Source organism: Macrotis lagotis, chromosome 6, assembly GCF_037893015.1.
Source record: "Macrotis lagotis isolate mMagLag1 chromosome 6, bilby.v1.9.chrom.fasta, whole genome shotgun sequence".
Taxonomy (NCBI): domain Eukaryota; kingdom Metazoa; phylum Chordata; class Mammalia; order Peramelemorphia; family Peramelidae; genus Macrotis; species Macrotis lagotis.
Genome location: NC_133663.1, coordinates 56,375,657 through 56,399,325, shown reverse-complemented (window position 1 = coordinate 56,399,325; position 23,669 = coordinate 56,375,657). Strand labels below are relative to the sequence as shown.

Here is a 23,669-nt window from a genome sequence, read left to right as displayed (position 1 = left end):
CTCTCCCAACCTATGCTTAACACATATACTCCACACATTCTGTGATCTTTGCTGCTTCTCACACAAGACATTTCATTCCTTGACTACTGGTATTTTCCCTAGCTATTCACCATGCTTAGAACTCTCAAACCCTCATCTCTATCTTTGGCTTCCTTGGCTTCCATCAAGTATCAGCTCAAGTTTGCTCTTCTCCTGGAAGTCTTTCTTGATGCTGCTTACTGCAAGTTGTAGAATAATTTTTTGATTATTTCCAGGGTATCTTCTTGTATATCTTTTGATTGTATACAGTTATTTGATTGTTATCTCCCCCATTAGATTGTAAGCAAGAACAATCTCTTGCCTCTTGTTTTGCTACCCTCTGAACTTATTATAAGTCAGGGGAACGTAGCAGGGCCTTAATAAATTATGAGTGGACTGAGTTCTTTGACATGGTTGATCACATGTACTCATGGGTTATTAGTATTCCCCACTTACTACCTATACAGGATTCAAACTCTTCTATATCTATTCATTCACTGTACAAATATTTAAAATATTGAACATGGCCCTAAATATCTGAAACTCACCAGGTAATAGGAAATCTAGTCCCTGGCCTCAAGGTCTTCAAGCGATGATACAAGACTGACAATATTGTTCGTCTTTCTATCTCAAAGACTGTGACATCAGAGAGATGAGACCATGACAAGGACCTGAATTGGATTTCAGGGATCAGATGCTGTGCTAGGTCACCAGTCCCACTTTCTCCTCCAATGTCATTTGGATCCAGTGACCAGATATGAATCAGGACAATTGGAGACGACTTGGATGTGAGGCAATCAGGGTTCAGTGACTTGTTCAAGATCACAGAACTAGTTAAGTGTCCGAGGCCCTACTGACTCCAAGACCAGGTCTCTATCCAATGCACCACCTACTAATGTGTAGAAGGTTAAATCTCATTAGGATCAATATACTATTAGAATAAAATCTAAGGCTACATGAGACAGGGAAGGTTTCTCATGTAGAAATCTCTGTATGTCAGTCTATTAGAGGCATCCTTCCATATTGTTTGGAAGACTGAATTTACCAAGACCTGGATTAGAATCCTGTTCCTGACATATATTAGTCATGTGAACATGGAAATTGCTTCACTTTTCTCAGAGTCTCAGTTTTTTGTAAAATGATGACTAAACTTCTTGAATCATCTACTTCATAACGTAATTGTAAGGTTCAAATGAGACATGTTGCATAACAGGCTTTGAAAATTTTAACATACTACAAAAATGCCTGCTAGAAGTCTATTTTTATTTCATAAAATATAAGAGAACTTTAAGGAGAGGTATTTTTATCAGGCAGGGAGAACTTCCATTGTGGGGACTCTTACCAACACAGAGTGCAGCCTATCTATGACTTAGAGGCATTAGCTGAGAGATTTAGTGACTTTCCTATAAACATACACATAGTACAAGAAGGAGGATTTCAATTCGGGTCTTCCTGACTCCAACCAAGCCTAGATCTCCTTTCGTTATGCTAACCCATTTTCTAAGACACTGAGGCTAATTAGTCATCTATCTTCACTGGCTTAAATCTGTGGAGCAGAAAGGAACTGATTCTAAAGTCCACATCAAGGGGAGAAGAATATAAGAGAAGAGGTGGAGCTAAGATGGCAGAGTAAAGGTAGGGATTCTCTAGAGCTCTCTCCCCTTTAAATACCTTTAAATAATGACTCTAAAGAAAATCTAGAGTGGCAGAACCCTCAAAAAGAAAGAGGGAAACAGTTTTCAGTGTAAGATAACTTAAAAGATGAGCAGGAACCTGGTGATAGAGATGACAGGCTGCACCAACATAAACTGGGACACAGAAAACCAGGAACAGACCTTGGATGGACTGAATAAGTGGTAGGAATGGAAGCTTATGGACCTTTCTGTCCACATGTGGTAAGAGAATAGACAAGTGGACAAGAGAGTTATAGGGGCACCAGGGGCAGGACTCTTTCAATGCCTATACTTGGATCCAGATTGCAATCCCAATGGGAGAAGGCACAACAGAGTTTGCAGCTTCAGGGAAGCAGAGAACCAGTCATAGATAAGCATAGAATACTTGTGATAGCTCATGAATTGGTGCACAATAGAGTGGACTAGTAAATATACTTTTCCCTATATCATACTATCTTGGAAAAACCAAAAATTTATAGGGACCCAGAATTACCTCTGAAAACAAATGCCCCCAAAACCTGACGTTTAGTACACTTGGGAAGCAGAATCCCACTTTAACATAGAGTTAGAACTCAATAAATAGGCTAGAAGATGAGTAAGCAAAAGAAAAACATTCTGACCATAGAAAGTTACTATGGTGACAAGGAAGAAGACAACAAAGTCCAAATACCTGCATCTAAAACCTCCAAGAAAAATATAAATTGTTCTCAGGCCATGGAAGAGCTCAAAAAATATATTTTAAAAAAATAAAATAAGAGAGATAAAGGAAAATATAAATGAAGAAATAATGACAATAGCTGACCTCAAAATGGAATCTCATGGTTTCATGTGGTTATAGATGAATCTCACCCAACATAAAGAATGAGGACAAGCTTTGCTTCATCCCATTTTGTACATGAGGAAATTGAGGCTTACAGGAGTTGTATCTTCTGGAGCACATCTTGAGCAAAGTAGTCCAGTAGCTTTTCTTACCCTAAACCCAGTGACCTTTCCTCTCTACAACACTGGTATCAAAACTATACTGCAGGTCCATTGAAGGTGATCTAAGGAAAAGATGATCTCTATTGGTCTTAGAAATCTGTCCTCTGATGAAGAAGTAAAAGGAGTATTTTTAGATCTGTTTCTCTCATCAGGTTTCTTTCTTTTTTTTTTTTTTACTGAACCTGTGATTTTATTGGACAATGGCAGTAGAGGAACTCCCATTTTAGACAGAACAAAATCTCTGTAACTTAAGTCTTAGAACAACGTGTGGGAGAGGGGCAGCAGAGTGGAGAAAGAAAAGCAACGTCTTATTAGGAAGATCCATAAGTCGAAGGAAAGTAAGGTTACCAAACCCTTACAAATTCTCAGAAAAGAAAAGTACAAATGCACAAGGATGACCAGAGATTTATCTTATGAGGACTGCTGGGTACCATAGTGGATGGATTTCCAGATATGGAGTCAGGAAGACTCAACTCCAGGGAAGACCACCTCATACACTTGCCAGCTGTGCAACCCTAAGTAAATCATGAGCCTCCTGTCTCTCAGTCCTAGTTTAATATGAAATATAGATAAAAGCAGCACTTAACCAACAAGGGTTGTGAGAAACACGTGAAATAATATATGCAAATCTATGTCAAATGTTTGAAAACCTTAAGCACCATACAAGTGTTAGCTTTTATCATTTTGAAACATGTAATTTTTGTTTCAAAATGTAAAAGTGAAGAAAAATTCTAATTCTTATAGATCATTATAGATTAACAGTTGGAAGTGATCTTAGAGGTCATGCATATCTCTTATTGATATCTTTGTCATTTCCAGGTTGCTGAATACTTTATTAAGAATGGAAGCACAAGGGTGGCTAGGTGGTACAGTGGATAGAGCACCGGCCCTGGTGTCAGGAGTACCTGAGTTCAAATCTGGCCTCAGACACTTAATAATTACCTAGCTGGGTGACCTTGGTCAAGTCACTTAACTGTATTGCCTAGCCAAAAAAAAAAAAAGAATGGAAGGACAAATATTTGAGGTTCATTGGATTAATGTCCCAGAGCTAAAAATGTTAGGGGTGCATTTTTTATTTAGAAATAAGCAAGCTGAGACCCCTAAAGGTTAAATCATTTGCTCAACATCACATAAGTACGTTCCTTTTGATTTCAAATCTAGGGTTCCTTTCTCCAGCACCATGCTGCTTCCTCTACTTTAAATAAGGGAATTTATAGGACTTCCAGTTGAACAGATTTCTTTAATTACCAAAGTAATGATTCCTAAATCTAAACTAGATTCTCTTCCCATTATCCCTAACACTCAATTAAGCTTCATCTCTTAAAGAATGTCTAAACTGAGAGAGCCAGAAGAGTTTATAGAGAGATTACTTGGATTATTCCAGTCAACTGTAATTTATGAACGAAGGTCAGTAGTCTCACCAAATGTTCCAATGTGTCCAGTGTATGGAGGAGGTCGAAGTGTGCCAAAGGATTTCTGCATTTGTAATTTGCCATACAATATGGAGAATGAATTGATAGTCCCTCCATTCAAGGGAGAAAATATTCCCCACTGGCCCCGGTTTGACAAAACAGACAAATTTAAATGCTACCAGCTCCATAGTTTTGTGGCAAACAGATTAGGACTTGGTCACTCTGTTAACCAAAGCAAATTGTGTGTGCTGGTTTCTTTATGATGAAGTAACCCAGCCTGGCTAGAATATTTTCAAATGCTTCTTTTATCGACCTCCATAATATCCAGATGCAAAGACCTACTTGTGTGTGTACATACATACACTCTCCTACACACTAAATCTTTTTGTCTTATTCTTAGCACTGGGTCATTAATTCAATGAACCTCAAATGCTTGTCCTTCTGCATTGTTAATAATGACAAAGCTATCAATAAGAAACAGAATTATTGAAAGGGAATTGCACATTTTAAGTAAGAAAATCTGAGTTCAGATCTCAGCTCTGCAATCTGTATGACCTTGGGCTACTCACAAACTCTCCAGTCCTCAGTTTCATCATTTATGAAATGGTGGGTTGAACTCAGTGTTTGTTGCTAGTTCTAAAACTCTAATCCTGTGGTCCTCAAAATTTTTTCAGAGAGATGTGACATAAGAACTATGTACATTAAGTCTCTCTAGACATGCAAAGAGAAATGGCAGAAATCTGAAGATACAGACATTTTCCCCTGAGAATGACCCCATTAAATCAGCACACTCTCTCTCATCTCTAATGGCCCACTTTCTGGAATCCTAACCTACTTCTATTCATTCTCCCTTTGTAAGGCAATTATTTACTACCCGCCAGCATGTTCCATAATTTCCCCATTAAGCCCTTCTCGGCAGTTTGGCACTTACTCACATTGTTTACTACAAGTCTGCTGAAACATACCATTCAGCCCATTCTTGGAAAATCCAAAGTAAATTGCTCTTTCGTTTTTACAGTTTAGTTGAACAAAAATGCAGTTTATGCTATAGTTCTTTAAGATAAATATAGTAAAAATCCGTTCACACAGGGCCACACCATTAACACAAATTCATTTATACTGTGCATCTAGTCAAGAATCCTACTGCTGAGGGATGATTTCATTCATTCACTCACTCATTCATTCAACATATAATTACTGATACCCTACCAATTGTTCCTAGGCACTAGAGTGTAGGGAATACAAGCATAAATAAATAAGACATTGTTCCTGCCCTCCAGCACCTTACAACTTAAGGGACGGTACAGTGTCCAATATGGTGAATGCAATGAAAGAGAGGAACAAAGAAAGTTCTCTGGGAGTTTTCAAGAGGGATATGGCATGTCCATTGGAGGGAAATGATTCACAAAGAGGGTGATATATAAATTAGATTTGGAAAGGATTTCAACAGACAGTGAGGAAGAAGATTGGGAAACTAGTGAAGGATGGCTGGAGGTGTGGAGGGTTGGAAGAGAGTGAATAGCACCAGCAAGTATATTGAAGAAACAACAAATAATCTGGTCTGGCAAGAGCTTAGGGTATGTTTATAGAAGCAATAAGAATTAATAGTGCTAAAAGATGGTCACTGCCAAATGATGGGATGCTGGGCTAAAAAGAATATATCTTATTCCAAAACATGAAGTCTTAAAACAGTGTCTGGCAGACAGTAAGAACTTAATTAATGCTGGTTGCCTGACTGTTTGATCCTCCCATTTCATAATTCTTTCCAACTAACACTCTTAAATTACTTTGAATTTACTAATCTATGAGCTTTGAGACTTCCAATACAACCCAAGCTTTTTGAGGGCAAGGAAAGTTCTATTTTTCCATACTCAGTACTTAAAATAGTGTCTTACATATAGTAGGCACTTAATAAATGTGTGATATTGAATTAACATCAGTAGGAAACAGAGATCCATTGAAGTTTTCAAGCAAGAAGGTGATATGATTATTGACAATAGATCTGACAGAACAATGGACTGGAGGGGGGCAGGAAACTAGGAATTGGGAGTCCATTTAGGAAGTTGCTACAACAATCCAGGCAAGAGATTTGATGAAGTACAGTGTTGGAATTGGGAATGGAAAGCGACATTTTTTTCCATGTAATGGAGATCCTCTAAGACGATTGAACTATGTGTTGTCATTCTTTAGTAGTTAGGAATGGTCTAGTTATTGCCATGCTTTTCTTTAAATGACAAGTTTTATTTGGTGCACTTTTCCCTGTATTGCTTTCCACCCACCCTGAACCCCCAATAAGATTATAAGGCTCCATGTCAAAACCTGGGTGGATTTTCACCAGCATCATACCTGAACACAGATGTTAGGCTTGGTTAATGAGAAATCTGTTTGTTATTTTGCCTCCCTATGAAAGAAACAAATGTTTTCTACATGAATGGGCTCTTTTTTAAACCCAATTCTTAAAAGCAGTAACTCCCACAGCAACTAAATGGTTGGGAAAAAAGTTAATTCACCATTTTGCTGCTTCATTCTAGTAATCTCAGGGTGTGCCAACTCTGGTTTTGCTTCTCATGCTGTCTCAGAGACGGCGGCCCTTCTTAGAACTGCCACCCAGGAGTGTCAGAAAGGCTGAGCTGTTTTTTTCCATAGAGGAACAGAAGTCAAATTAGGAAAGGGAAGAAATGATGGTTTTAAAAGGTCAAGAAACATGAGTATCTTTTCCTTGTCCATAGAAAGACATGTGGGATGAATAAGAGCCTCACTGTGAGGGTACATTCATTCTAAAAGAAAAAGACTAAAGGAAAAGGAATGCAATGGGATATTTTTCCTCATGTCTTTTAATGACACATACTGATGCTCAAGACATAAACAAGGGAAACTTGTGTAAACAGGGTTTGCTCAATACAAACTGAAGAAATTATTAAAGATCTGTCCTTGTGCATGGAAAGAAAAACCATTGAGTATCTTGCCAAGGTCAATGTCAGCCTGTCTGATGCAGTACACCAGCCAGGCAAGGCGGAACAGCTCTGAAATTTTTCATTTGTACAGATGAATTTTCTGACCACACAGCAGTGTTATTTCATTCATGAATCACCATTCTTTGTTCATTTGTCTGAGTTCAAATCCTTTTTTCCAGAGGCTCATCTCTTTGACTCTGCCTGCAATCTGCAACTCTTTCCTTCATATGGTAAATAATCAGTATTCTGTTTTAGGTTAAGAAGTCATTCTTTTTAGGAATCTGGAATCACTTGGCTCTTGGGGGCAAAATGAAAGAAGGGCAAAGTCAGACTGTCCTGAAATAGGAAGGGGAATCAGAAGTTATTTTGGGTAGAAGAATCCAAACAGCTTATTTCCCTCTAAGTTTCTTCCTTTCCAAGAGGAATAAATCTTTTTTTTTCCTAATTCAGTCTCCACTCAAGCTTTTTATTTGGATGATCTATGAAGATGATGTTTCAAGAACAAACAAGGACTGAAGAATTTTGATTTCCTATCTTCTAAGGGTAAGAGGCTTCCCTTCCCCCTAAGAAAGAGTTGTTTATTCAGGGGCTAAAAATGGGGAATACATAGAAATCATGGCACGTGGGGAAGAGAAAGGGAAGAGAAGTACTTAAAAATCTTGATCCAAAGAAAGAGACATAAGTCATCTTTTACAATGCCCTTCCTTCACTTTTTTTCTAATTGCATCCCCATTAATAATCCCCAATAAACACCTCCCCCAAATAATCTGCTTCCTGTCTACCTCTGGTTCTTCTCCTCTCCCAATAACCACTGCCTAATGGCCACCTCATAAAGGGCTCCACATGGTGCCAGATAGAGTTCCATCTCCTTGTCAATGATCAATTATCACCTTTTAGATGGCTCTAAAAGACTGTCAGCTGCCATAAGCCAATGAGGTTTATGAGAGAACTGAGCATAAATAGTCAAGTGATTTTCCCAGCAAAGAAGTCAAGGAGATAATCATTGGTTTCAAATAGGCTGCATGCTTAAATTCATCCTCAGGTGGGAGTCATCTAGCTGCAGTAAGGGTATGGGGTTATCTCTCACATCCCTAAATTTTCATCCACAAATTCCCTGGTTCTACCATCGACATGACTGAGTCCTTCTAGTGGGGATCACACATAGACCCCATTGGCAGCCTCTGATGTTTGATCAATGGAAAAGTATTTAAAAACCAGGTGTTGACTTTTGAGAATACAATGATTATTGTGAAATAGTCCTTGGCTTCATGGAATTTATAGACTATCACAACAAAGATTTTACACACATACATTTATACGTATATACACACATGCATACATGTATGTGTATAAAATCTTACATGCAGATAGAAAAATACATTCAAAATAAATATAGCAATTTGGGTAGGAAAGGGCACTAACAGCTAGATAAGGATCCTCTGTTTTAAGGGTGCTTAATTTTTTTGGTGTTATAGAGTCCTCTAGTCACCAGGTAAATTCTCATAATCATGTTTCTAAATGCACAAAATACATTGTAGTATAAAGATTTAGAGTATTATTACACTGGAAAATAGCTTTCAACCTTATTTCTTTTATTTTAATTTTTAAAAAATCTATTTAAGGCAATGGGGTTAAGTGACTTGCCCAGGGTCACACAGCTAGGCAACTATTAAGTGTCTGAGGCCGGATTTGAACTCTGGTACTCCTGACTCCAGGGTCAGTGCTCTATCTATTGCACCACCTAACTTCCCTTAACCTTATTTCTTAAAGGTCATGGATCATATGTTAAGAAGCCCTACTCTATTAGAAGATAAGCTGCATGAGGGCAGGACTTGTCACATTTTTGTATTTATAATCACAGAGTTTAGCACAGTGCTTAAGAAATGCTTTTTTCTGTCATTTACAAAAGGAAGGACAACAGTGAAGAGGAAATTTATACCAGATATAAGGGAAAGCCAGTATGAAGGCATGATGTTGGGAGATGGGAACATCTATAAAAAATAAGAAGAAACCTTTGTTTATATTCATACTGGATAGAGTTTGGAGCTAGCCCTTTCTCAATGAGATATCTAGGACAGTTTTGTCAGTCATCATCTACAGAACATAGGTTCTGTACAAAATTGACACAGGTTTGGTCTCACTTTGATCAAAATAGAACTCTGAAAATACAAAAGAAACAAATAAAAAGGCAGAGCTGGACACTAAAGATGTTTTCAGTTTGTTTACTATCTCAAGGAAGGGGGAAGGATACAATTTGGAACTACATTTTTAATTGTTTATAAAAAGGTTATTTTAACATGAAATTAGGGGAAAATGAAATATTTTTAAAAGGTATATGGTATAATGGAAAGAGCACTGAATTGGGAACTGAAAGATGTGAGTTCTTCTCCCATGTCTACCACTAATAAACCCATTTCCTATGTGTAATACCAAGTTTGATAAGTTGAGTGAAAAAGGTCCTTTCCAATCTGGCTGCTAAAGTTTCCTGCACTGAGTTTTAGGCTATCCACAATGCTCTTTAAGTCATTTCCTCTACCTCTCCAATATGTTTCTAGGGATCATAGATATAGATCTAGAAGGAGCATCTAGTCTTACTCCATTTTACAGAAGAGAAAATTTCTATTAAGAGGAGTTATGTAACTTGCCCAATGTTCCATATCAGAGGAAGCTTTCAAATCTAAGCCCTTTGATTCCAAATCTTTCCAACAGACCCTTGGAGGACTTACTCTGAACTTACCTCCTTGAATAAGAGGGCCGTTTTTCTATCTGGACTCAAAGATCCTTCCCTGGGTTCTAGAGTTTCTTGGCTTTCCTGAAGATCTTGGTAAAACTATTCCCCTCTTTGTCCTATATCTTACTCCTTCTGGTTCTTTCTATCCTGCTTAGTTACCTTACTATTAATTATCTTGAAACATTTCCCCTTAGAGTCTATGTGAGTCAGTGACCAGCTCCATACTCTAAGGAGCATATGTCCTCATGGATACTCTCTTCCAAGAAGGGAGACAATAATTAGATGTATGGCCTTCCTTTTCCAAAATCTCATGCCCTGTCTCTTACAGTTATCTCCATTTGGAAGCTATTAAAGGAAAATTTATAAGTGGATAACTAACATCCTGAATTCAAAAGAATGATCAGGCCTTTAAGAAACCATTGCCAGTTCTACCCACTGAACCAAGCTATCCTTAAGGATATTTTTCTTCAGATGCCTATCCTGGGAGTAGGCTTCCAGAAGCCCAGTGCCATATTCTTTCAACAACAACAACAGCAACAACAACATATATACATATATATATGTATATATATATATATATATATATGTATATATGTATGTATATGCATACTTGTATGTATACTATGTATATAAACATATGCACATATTTTGTGAATAATATATATTAAATGCATAATATATTTATATATACATTTATTTAATTTTTTTCTGTATCTCAATTTTTGCATGTACAACATTAGAAAAATAAATGAGAAGTCTTTCACATAGAGCTGTTACTGTAATTAAGAATGTAAAGAAAAACTGATTGGGGGAAGCTAGGTGGCATAGTGGATAAAGCACTGGCCCTGAAGTCAGGGGTACCTGGGTTCAAATCCAGTCTCAGACACTTAATTACCTAGCTGTGTGGCCTTGGGCAAGCCACTTAACCCCATTTGCATTGCAAAAAAACTAAAAAAAAATAAATAAAATAAAAAAACCTGATTAATAATTAGAGCTAGCCCAAAGTAGAATGGGTTGGTTGCCCCAGGCCATAAGGAGTTACTCCTTGAGGATTAAAGGCCTTTAAGCAGAAGTTGTGTGGGCCCTCCTCTGGTGTGTTTTAGAAAGGATTCCTTTCAGAAATGAGTTGGACTAAGTGAGGTCTAAGTACTTCTCAATTCTGATGACCTATGATTGTACCACTACAGGATCCCAAATTTATGATTATCAGAAGGGTAATTTTTAGTTATTGATGTGAGTTATTTCAGCTCTACAATGTCCTCTAGTCTCAAATCCCCTGCCCCAACCTGTTCCTGCTCATATCTTACCAAATTTCCTCTTCTTCTCATGGGCTACTGAATGGAACTGGAAAAAGTCAGATAACTGTGCTGGCTGCTTATATTATAAAACCCCTTTATCCTACTTCAAATGGACCCTTCTACAATGAAGCAATCCTTTTATTCCTCTCTAACAGATTCCCTATCTCAGTCTCTACAGAAGTCATTTCAAATTTATTCTATCCTTCCTCAATCTGCCCAAACCTCTTCTACCCCCATCTCATCTGAGGAACCTTCTCTCTTACTTTTCTGAGAAAATCAAGATCATTTGACCTGAGCTCCCTTTTATTCATTCCTCTTCAACTAAAAATCCACTGACCTCACCCCATACTTTTTAGCTCCTTTTTATCAGTCTTGCCAAGGTCAACTCTTCCACATATACACTTGATCCCATCTCTTTTTGCCTTCCCTCTTGCCCCAGTCTTTCAGATCTTCAACCTCTCCATATCAACTCCTTGAACGTGTCTATATATCCAGTTCTAGTCTCACCCCAAAGTTTTCCTCCTATATCACTGGTTTTCTATGAGACATTTCAAATTGGATGTTCCAGAGACTTCTCAAACTCAAATTGTCAAAAACTGAATTCATTAACTTCCTCTTTTCTAATCTTCCATATTTCTGTTGATGATGCCATCATCCACTCTCCCAAATTAATCACTTGGATCATTGTCCTTGACTCCTCCTCTCCCACACTTCACTTCCCTAACTAATTGTCAAATTCTACTGTTTCTATTTCTATAATACCTGATATTTGACCCTTTCTCTTTACTACCATAGCCTTCTCTCCTTAGTCTAAGCCTTCCTCACTTCTCCCCAGATCATTGCAACAGTATCTTGAATGGTTTATCTTCATCAAGCTTCTCATCACTATAATTCATTCCACAACTACTCAAAACAATTTTTCTTAATTCCATCACTCCTCTACTCAATAAATTCCAGTAGTTCTCTTAGTACCTTTACAATAAACTATAAGCTCTTCTGTTTACCTTATAAGATCCTTCATATGTTAGTCCCAACTTATGCTTCCAGCCTAACTGTACTTACTCCCTTTGTTTTTCAACACTGTTTTTCTGCCAAATTGAATTTCTCTTTATTCTTCATATGCTGCACACTCTCTCCTTTATATTGTCATTATATAAGCCAATGCTTAGAATTCACTTCTTCATCTTCCCCTCTATGAATTTCTCTCTTCCTTTTTTTAGTTTTTTTTTTTCTTTTTGCAAAGCGATGGGGTTAAGTGAGTTGCCCAAGGCCACACAGCTAGGTAATTATCTGAGGCCAAATTTGAACTCAGGTACTCCTGACTCCAGGGCCAGTGCTCTATCCACTGTTCTACCTAGCCACCTCCTCTCTTCTTGTAAGAAGTACCATCAAGGGAGGTGGCTAGGTGGCATAGTGGATAAAGCACTGGCCTTGGAATCAGGAGTACCTGGGTTCAAATCCAATCTCAGACACTTAATAATTACCTAGCTGTGTGGCCTTGGGCAAGCCACTTAACCCCATTGCCTTGCAAAAACCTAAAAAAAAAAGTACCATCAAGTACCATCTTCTACATAAAACTTTTCCTCCACCTCACCTTCAATTAAAAGTGTCTTCCTTTCTAAATCATCTACTATTTACTTATTTAGCATTTATTTGAATATGTCTTCTTTATACTTCCTTAACTTTATACATTGGACCATAAATTCCTGCTGAGTAAGAATTGCTTCCTTTAGGGCATCCAGGTGGCTCAGTGGATAGAGTACTGGTCCTGGAGTCAGGAAGACCTGAGTTCAAATGTGACCCCAGATTCTTAATACTTATTTAGCTATGTGACCTTGGCCAAATCACTTAACCCCATTGCTTTGCAAAAAAACAAACAAACAAAAAAAAAAAAGAATTGCTTCTTTCATGTCTAGTATTTTGGATAGAGGAATAGAGTATAATTCATCTTTGCAGCATGATTTCATGGGCTTATATCTGGTTATCTTACTCCCTTTAAAGATCTCTCAAACATATCTCATCAATGCCTATCTTATGGGTTAGACTATTCTTCAAAGAGGCAAGTTCTATGTCATCAGACCTTTGTCCTTGCTGTCTTGTTTCAACCCTGCTCTTCTCTAGAGATAGTTTTATCCGATGAAACTAAACATCTCCTGAGTATTAAATCTACTGGTCTTTCTTAAGGGCTCATTTTCCTTGGTTATCTCTGCAGATTTGATTCCTCTTCCCATCGCAGCCCCTCTCTCCTCTGTTGGCTACCATGAGATACCGATTTCTCTTGCCTTTGCCTACCTTTGGACTGCACTTTTCAGTCTCCACTTACAGATTACATTCATCTTCCACCTTCTCAGTGTGGGAGTCCCCCAGGACTCTGTCCAGTGCAAATTTTCTCTTTCCTCTATGCACACTAGTTCAATGATGTCATCTGCTTCCATGGATTCAGATATCATCTTTACACACCCTCATGTCTCCTGAGACCCACTTCAGCAAGACATCTGTTAGTTATCTGCTAGAAAACTCCACCTAGACATCCCCTGGGCAACTAAAATTCAACAGGCCAAAATGTAACAGATTTTTCTCCCCATAACCAGCCCCTCCTCCAAGCTTCCCTATTCCTTCTGAGGACATCCTTTTCCTCAGCCACATTAATAACCTCAAAGTCACCCCTGAGACCTCCTTTTCCCTTAATTCCCACATTCAACCGGTTCCCATTTTTTTCAATTTTGCCTTGATAACAATTTTCTCATTCATTGTCTACTCTTTACTCACACAACCCATATCTTACTTCAAACTCTCCTCCCCTCTTATTTACATAACTCTAATACCTTTTATTCTCCTTTGACTATACATTATGGGCTTGATAATTGATTTTAGGTTTATTACAATTTGTTTTTAAAGTAGCATCTGGATTGATAACTTTTTTCTAGCCTGTCTTCTCAAGTTGGTTACATAGTTTATATTGAAAAAAACACCAAAACTATTCTAAAAATTATACTTGGAGATGGATTTTCTTTTTTCTTTATTATGCAAACATATATCAAAAATACCCATTAAATATACTAAGACTCAAGATCTAGGAATAATTAGTTGCTATAGTTTGCAATGAGAACAAGTGGCTCAACATTTCTCTGACTGTTAAATTCAGCATGCATTTTACAATTAGGTATTTAAATGACAAATCTGCTTCTGCTGTGCATAGTACCATTTGGCTGTGGCATTTTTTCAATGATGCAGAGCAATATGAAATTTTCTTTCCCATCTTGTGCTTATCAAATGGGCCTAGGGTGCAATTTGTCCTGTCAATTGACTCCTGAGTGTGTGAAGCCTAGAAAGATTGTCATTGTCACTGATGAAGACAGAAGTGATTTATCTGCAAGGCACTGAAGTGTGCCTCTGGAGACAAAGTCAATTTATAAAAATGACGCCACAATGAAATATGCCTTCCCTCCCTCCTCTGGGCTCTTTTGGAGAGTTGGTCCGAGGATGGTCACAACAAGGAACCATTCCACTCAGTGGTGAAAAAAATTTGGTTCATGATGAAGCTATGACATGCCCCCCTTCTGCTTTGATACAGGAGAGTTTATTGGGTTGGCATCAAAAGTAGTAATCAAGAGTCTCCCAGTCCCTAACATGTTCACAATGACCAAATGTTATAAATGATGAATCAATTCTGAGCAGGCAGCCTGGATGTCATTCTGACAAATGGATTCACAGAACAAATGCAAACAGTGTGGCTGAAGAAAAATACTAGCAACTTCTGTCCTTGTGTCCCTGTAAATTCTAGTTCAGTAACCAATAGCATAACTAGTTAGGACCAGAGTCAGAGAAGGTCTAGGCATTTGGCAAAAAAAGACAGAAAAAGTATAGAAGTTGTTTCTGGAGAAAGTAATGAGAAGGAAGAATTAAACAGCATAGACCTAGTGCTATTAATAGATAGATTGCTCAAGGGAGAGAAAAGAATGACTATACAGAGGTTAATGTAGTAATGGCCCATTTATCAGGGATTTGGATTCTGAGCAACCTCAGCCAGCTAAGAAAGGGTTGAATGGGGAAATAAATCAAATAAACAAATAATTAAGCTAACAATTCTCTGCAGTGAGTCATGATGAAAATATCTACCAAAAAAAAAAAAAGACCAAATCCCAAAGGTTACATGATATTGGTCGGCCAATCAGAAGCAAAGTAGCATTTTTGTTGACTGGTGATATTGCCAGGGGCAGAAGCAACTCAGGCCAGTATTGAAGCTGTAGGGAGAGGAATATCAGGAGGCCTTGAAATTTGGGGTAGGGTGTGACCACAAATTAAGTTCACCCTGGTTCTTTTTTACTGACAACTCATCCTTTTCCCACTCTTATATTATGCCATAAACCTTGTCATGAAATCATCCTTGCTCTCTGGATGAATTAATCCACTCATCTTGGAAATCCACTGTGGGGCTGAGCTGGATGGTCCATTGAGTGAAAGCAAATTCACCTAAAGAATTGTATCTAGCCACCTCTAGTTACACTCTCATCCTCCTTTCCATCTCCTGCTCTATTAGTAGTTAAATAAATAACATCTTTGCTTCTTGAATGGGTATGACAATGGTCATTAAACTATGGTCTCTATTTACAGTTCCTATGACTCCCTGATGAAAATTTCTTTCTCTGACCATTATTCTTCCAGATGTGTGATTTCTAACTAAAATCTTTTCCAGGGAAGGGATACTGTCATCCTTATCTTTGTATCTCTAAAGCTTAGCAAGGGGCCTGGTAAATAGTAGAAGCTTAATAAATGTTTTGTTTTGTTTTTTCATTTTTTATTCATTCATTCTGGGTCCAAAGTAAAGAGAAGAGATGGTTAAAAGAGTCAGGGTAAGGAAACAAAAGCAAAAAAGACCATTAAAAAGATATTAAAAAATAAGAAACTGGCCCCAGGAAATATGGTATATATATATATATATATATACATATATATATATATATATATATATATATATATATTCAGCATAGGGGATGCCACAATAACCTCTCAGTATACTATGACCTCACAATAACAGGTACTGGAATTCTCTTTGGAAATGCTCTTCTATTTCCCATAAAAGCTCTAAGAGGCTCAGTTTATTCTTAGAAAAGGAATCAACCATAAGCAATCAGAACAACACAATAGTGTGCAAAGAGGGTCAATGATTGGTGCAAGGAAATAAATGGCCTCCTAGGAGATCACTGTTTTTTCAAACAGTCCCAAGGTTCTAGGCTAAAGCCCCACTGTTCTTCCACCATAGTGGTCTATGAGGACATTCTTCATAAGGTAAGCCAAAGGCTATTACAAAACAAAAGCAGCAGAAGCCAGACATTAAGTGGAAGTTTTCCTGTGGTAGACACTTCCAATTTGATCCCATTCAAGGCAAAGAACAGAAATATCAGAAAGCAATGATAATAAAAAGAATCTATCTGAATAGGCAAGGAAGAGGAAAAGGACTGATGGTATTCTTATTATTCTCCCTGCCTGGGGATGATATTACATTGATTCTACACAGAAACAAAGTGTTATTAAGGAAGAGATTTCATGAAAAAGCTCTGCTCTCTCTCTCTCTCTCTCTCTCTCTCTCTCTCTCTCTCTCTCTCTCTCCACACACACACAGTATGTACACATATATAGGCAAATATTTATATGATTTTAGGACTACATAAGATAGTGTGAGATCATAAAACTGTACAAAACCTTGGGGATAGAAAGATGACAACAAAACACATTGTCGACCCCAAAAGTTTATATTATTAGGGAGTATATGAATGCATTTAGGAGGGGTAATGTACTCACTATATTCTTAGATGGGGAAAAATGTCAAATTATAGAAACTATCATGCTTGATATTCATTTAAGTATCTCTAAGTCAGAAATTTCCAAGGTGGGGTGCATGCCATGATCCATTGAAAGAAGAAAACCAACATCCAAAAAGCAAGCCTCTAAGGAGGTCCAACCCCAGCACAAAGTCTAAAGGAAAATTCTTTTTTCTTTTTAGTTTTTTGCAAGGCAAATGGGGTTAAGTGGCTTGCCCAAGGCCACACAGCTAGGGAATTATTAAGTGTTTGATACCAGATTTGAACCCAGGTACTGCTGACTCCAGGGTCAGTGCTCTATCCACTGCGCCACCTAGCTGCCCCATGGAAAATACTTTCTTAAAGTGAACAGAGAATACAGACAGAAGACCATAGCCCATGGGAGATGCTGAGGAGCACAGCTCAGGGACAAGGCTCACCTTCTCCAGATGCTTCCTTGGTGGAAGTTGTAAGAGATGTATTTATAAAAGAACTCTCTGTTAAGGGAATAAGAAAGTGGTTGTAGCCAAAGCCATGACTACAAGGAGTATGATGCTGTCTACCCACCTGTCTCAGGTGATACACACCATAGACTCAAAGAAAGGAGTGTAAATACTTGATAGCAGGAGGGGGGCAATCTGTCACTCTCCTACGTACCCACTCTGGCTGCCTAGAATAAATTCCAAGACATAAGGAAGAATCACTTTTTTCACCCTATGGAGTTGCCCAATCCAAAGGGCTATGAACTGGTGGACCATTCAATGCCCCAGGAACCTGAAGGCTGTCTGAGGCCACAGCCCACAAGCAGTGCAGCAATAGTGGTTGGGAGCGTTCAACTGGATTCAAACAGAACTCCCAATTAAAAATGACCAGCAGCATCATTCTCCCTCATAGATATAAAGGAAGTACCGAGGCAAAGATACCACAATCCCCAAAGGCCTTGGTACATCAAATCTATCAGGTTGATCTAAATGTATACTTGGAAAAATCTCTCATATCTACACACTTAAAAATCTGAGTAAAATTTTCTAATCCATTTCTTCTTTATCTCCTTTCCCCTCCTCCCAGTACTTTCCTTGATCACCCATTGACTCCATCTTTTTACTATATTATACCATTATGTTCCACTCCTTCCTGTGCCCTGTCTATATAAGTTCCTTCTAACAGGTCTTATAAATAAGATAGTTCATATGAGTTATCAATATCTAACACTTTAAGTGTTTCAATGAACTTTTGTATAAAAATGCACATATTTTACATGGTTTTTAAGAACAACTGAATGAATCAAGGGACTTGGAAATTCAATAACTAAATATCAGCCAAAACTTTTGAATATTTGGTGGGTAGGACTGCAAAATGAAAATTATGATTCAGTAAGTACAGGCAATGATATTCCTTCATTATTTAAATCTAGATATATTTGAGAGACATATTTTTCACCCATAATAGCCATTTTTAAAAAACAAGTATCAAAATAAATGAAACTTGGACCTTTGAATGACTATATCACAATGGTATAACCAAGATTTTTTTTTATAAAAAGGTAAGTACATTGAATCATATTGCTCTCATGTGTAATATTTTAATAATCTAATTGATTTTAAAGAGGGTAAAAGGTTTTGTACCAACAATATAAAATATTTCAATATTATATATATTTCACCTTTGTTTTCCATCTTACTATGTACTTTACATAGTTTATAAGTTGTTTTAAAAATATATATATATATATATATATATATTCAGGAGAGGTTTTAGTAATATGGGTACAGTCAAAAAATGATGCAGATCATTGATCTAAGGAAGGAATCTCAAAAAAATATTCAGTCAAACTGCTTATTTTTCTCTCTGGAGGAACTAAGAAGCCTAAAGAGGACAAAGGACTTAGCCCAGATCACCCATGTAGTCAGGAGTGGAACCAACATTTGAATACATATCCTGTGGCCCCATACAGTCCCTTTTCCTCCTAAACCATCCTTCTAACTACCTTGCCATTTCCATCCAAAAAAAATAAGTCTTTTCCCTATTTTCAGAGTTAATAGAAATAAGAAATGCAAGAAGGCACTCACAGGATTTTCTAAGATAAATGGTCTGCCTCTTCAAAAGGTACATTGACTTTAAGCATGACTGTTCCTCCTTGGCAAGCCCAGTTCTCTAATCCTGATGGTCTGGGATGAATGACCAGAAAACTCTTTTCATTACTTTACAAGAAGCACTTGCTCAGTGGTTTGCAGGAAGCCTCATTTTCAGCTTCAGAAGGAAATGACTATCAGTTCCAGGTGAACACCTCTCTGCCTATTTAGAGTCCCTTCATTCCAATTCACTCAGCTGAAGCAAAAGGCTCCCACCATAGGGCCAGCAAAGTCATCACTAACCTATGAGTCAGAAAATGTCATCTGACAACAAGAAACAACGTTGTGAAATGGGGAGCAGAAAGAGCTACAAGGGACCATATGAGAGAGGAATGAGAAAAGCTCCTTAGGAAACTCAGAGTTCTTTTGAAAGGTTTTCTTTTCTCGTGCCCTCCCCACCCCACCCCCATTCCCAGTTATCATTTCAAGAACATATACACAACTAATTCCACAGGCAAGTCCTACTAGATTTTACTTGATATAATAAATGTGTTCCAGAAGATCTGCCTGAAAATCAATTTTTGTAAATTGAATCAAGTTCTTAATGAGCTAGGAAAGATTTCTATTCATAGGAAATAGAACAAAATGAAAAATCCTCTCACAATATAAATTGGAATGGTTACAGAACACTTTAACTATTTGATAAATTGGGATTTCTGAATATTGTTGTTGGAAATTTATATAAAAATTTGGGGCACATTGATTTCCTCCCTATTTGAGTTTTATATTCATACAGTCATAGAATTCACCTTGCTTTGGGTGACTGATTTAAAGAGTGACACCAGTCTCTTGACATAATAAAGGGGGAAAAAGGGGAAGGCAGGAACAACAAAATTTTGATTTTCTAATGACCACTTCCAAAGGAACAGTTATTACAGATTATAAAAAAGAAGGCATAAGTATTCTTTTATTTGCAGCTGTTTTTGTTTTCTCTAGTTATTAGAGACAAGTCACTATTTTTAGTAATAAAGATTCTATTGTATTTTATATTGCCTTTTATGTCAAACACTTAATAAATGTTGGGAGCTGGTTAGTAAAAGACTGAGCCATGGCAGCATGAGAATTGCTGTACTGATCAGCAAAAAAAAAAAAAAAAGAAGATGAAGTAAAAAACAGAAAAAGGACGAAGTGTTCTTTTGTTCTTTGACTTCTAAGATAAGGGTGTGGGGACTGCAGGAAATGGTAAGGGAGAAACTTTCTCTTTCTCTCTCCTCCCTAGTTCTTCTATTTTTATTGCTATCCTTTGTTTTGCTTCTTGAATGGACCTTTGATTCCGTTGGTCTTAGGTGTTCCTAGTGAGGAGTTCCCTCTACCAAAGTAAGTCAATATCTTCTATGAAATTTAAAATTTTGGAGACTTGTTAGAAGGTGCTAGGGGATTATGGGATTTGCCCAGCATATGGGACTCTGAAAGACAGAAAGATCCATCATCTTTATTTTAATATTAGATTAACTTCATTGTTTCCTCCCTCCCTCCCTTCCTCCCTTCCTTCCTTCCTTCCTTCCTTCCCTTCTCTTTCTTTCTTTCTGGCTTTCTTTACTGGATCTCCTTATCTCAGCATTCATAGGCCATTCATAGATCAAACGCTATTCTTATTGGCATGAGTATACTTTGACTTCTTTCATTTCTGACCCCCCCTCAGGTAATCTGGTTAGCCCCTGCACACAGTGGTTCACCCACTTAATTCTGCACTTAATGTGGACCCCAATACAGCCCGGAACTTTCAAGCTCAAGAGATCTACCAGGCTTAGTATCCCTGACAGGATTACAGGCATTTGCTAACACACTTGGCTCTAATTTCCATAATTCCCTAATTTCTATATTACTTCCATGGTTATCCAGAGTCATCTCTTGCAGGAAAGAGTGATAGAAGAAGCAAAAGAAGTGAATTCAAAGAGAGAGAGAGAGAGAGAGAGAGAGAGAGACTGGAAAAGAAGAGAAAGGAAAAAGAATAAAACTTTCTTCAAAAATAAAACCTAGATATTTATGTTCAATATTTCCCATATGTAGCCTCTCAACTCTACAGGGTATTATCTTTTCTTTCCAGAACAGCTACAACTACAGAGTTCAAAAACTGAAAATGGGGACAGTTTGGTGAAAATGAGAATATTCCTCCAGTGAAGAGGGTTTTACTCTGACAGATCTATACTTATAAAGTCTATCACTTTCCTTTTCCTCTCAGAACCAACCAGTCCTCCAATGTTAGCTCTTTCTCAGCCTTCATAGCCCTTCCTTTTTCTCTCTGCTGGGAAATATTTCATTTTAGTAGGAGCAAACAGCTCTAACGGTACTTCAAACGTCTTTAATTGGCAATCAGAGATCCTGGCAGAAACAGATGTGGCTCACCCAGGGCCAGGGAGACGTTGCTGCCAGCCTCATGGCTAACTGCTAGAAGTCTGAGTTCAAGAGAAAACACTGTGGCATCCCTTCCTTCTCTAGGCTCAGGAATTCTGTTCTTGGCTGGTGGCAGCTAAGTGTGGGAGGTGACAGAAGGAATGAATGTGGGCTCAGAGACCCCCCATGTTTCTAACACATTTCACTGCAAAACTGGCCAACAAAAGAGGCCACATTTTTCTCAGACACAAGCATATTTAGTTAAAAAAAAAACCAAAAACAAAACCACATGGGGATAGTCTATTTACCTCCAGTCTAGCAGGCTCCTATCTATAGACACTAAGAGACAAGCAGGTACAAAACTTATTCTTTTCTAGAACATTCCTTGACACTTGAACAACTACAAATCAAAAAGAAGGGGAATAAAAAAATATATAATTTTTGGAATGGAATGGAATTAGTGGCACATGAGAATAGGTCAGGAACTTTTTTTATTTTTTAGGAAAACAGAAAAAAGTAACATACAGAAAAAAATTGATTGGGAAAGGGAAGAGACTACTACTTTCTCACATAAATTTATGTTAATTCAGAGAAAAGAAGAAATAAATCCATAACTTTAATTCTAATTAAGTCCACAAATAATCACCCAAATTGGAAAAAATGGTGAACAATGTTTCTACTTGTACTTATACCTGTAATTTCTGGACTCAGTTGCCTTGGCTGCAAAATGATGGGATTGGGCAATATGAGGGGTTATTAACCTTTTTTTGTATTATAAACCCCATTGGCAGTCTCATGAAACCTACAGACTTCTCAGAGTAAAGTTTTTAAAAAGAGAAAATAAAATGCATAGGATTTGAAAGGGAACAATTATATTCAAAGAAAGCTCTGATTTTGTCTTTGTATTTGATTTCATGGACTCCTTGAACTCTATAAAGCTCCAAGGTTTCTGGAAAGCAGGTTAAGAATTCCTAAATTAGAATCTAAAGCTCAATCTATAAGCATTTATCATACTCTGATGTCAACAAGGGACAATACAGGGTACTGAAGAGAGAACAAGACAAGTAAAATAAGCAAGAAGCTTACATTTTTTTAATATTTTTCTTAGAAAACATCATTTTGCTGCTTAGTAGTTTCAGTTCTGTCTGACACTTCATGATCCTATTTGGGGTTTTCTTGGCAGAGATACTGGAGTGGTTTTGACATTTCCTTTTCCAACTCGTTATATAGATGAGGAAACTGAGGCAAATATGGTTAAATAACTTATGTCTAGACCCAGTTTGACCTCAGGAAGACTCATCTTCCTGACTCCAGGTCCAGCATACTATCCATTGAGCTACCTAGCTGCCCAATAATAATGATAATAATATATAACATTTAGTGCTTTAAAAACATTATCTTATTTAATCCTCCTATCACCCTGGGAGGTAGGTACTGTTATTATTTCCATTTTGAGGAAACTGAAGCAAACAGAGGTTAGGTGTGTTGTTCAAAGACACACAACTAAGTGTTTGAGGTTGAATTTGAATTCAGTTCTTCCCTAGGTCTAGTGTCCTATGCATTGTGTCACATAGCTGCAAATAAATGTATAGTTATAGATGTAAATAGAACATATATGCAGTGTGTATTTATGTTTATTATATATAGGAATGGATATGTGAGTATACACACATACACACATATATATTATCTGGGTATGGCAATATAAATGATAATCTGAGGAGACAGGGTATATTAAGAATTTAGGGGATCACAAAATACTTCCCTTAGGAGGTGGTATATATGTCTTACCTTAAAGCAAGTCTAAGATTCCTTTTTCAGGTATAAGCATTATATTTGTGTTAGAAAAGGAATTTGGTAGGATTCCTTCTTTACCTATTTTTCCAAATAGTTTATATAGCTTTAGGATTAATTGTTTTCTAAACAGTTTATTTATGAATCCATTTTTTTTCTTAGGGAGCTCACTAATATCTTGCTCAATTTCTATTTTGAAAGTGGGTTATTTAAGCACCCTATTTCCTCTTCTGTTAATCAGGGCAATTCATATTTTTTTGCAAATGTTTATACATTTCACTTAGATTGTCAAATTTATTGGAGTATAATTGGCCAAAATACTTCCTAATAATGTTTTAATTTCATCCTCATTGGTGGTAGATTCACCCTTTTCACTTTTGCTCCTGATAATTTGGTTTTCTTTTTTCTTGCATAAAATTAACCAATAATTTATGTATTTTATTGTTTTTTCATAAAACCAGTTTCTAGAAATATTTATTATTTCAGTGTCTTTCAATTTTATTAATCTCTCCTTTGATTTTTCAATATTTCAAATGCAGTG

General features: G+C 37.2%; 1 protein-coding gene across 2 annotated transcripts in view; it reads right to left on the bottom strand.

The window, feature by feature from the left end:
• PID1 (phosphotyrosine interaction domain containing 1) overlaps positions 1-23,669 on the bottom strand; it is a 281,380-nt gene that overhangs the window by 18,019 nt on the left and 239,692 nt on the right. The window lies entirely within an intron of this gene.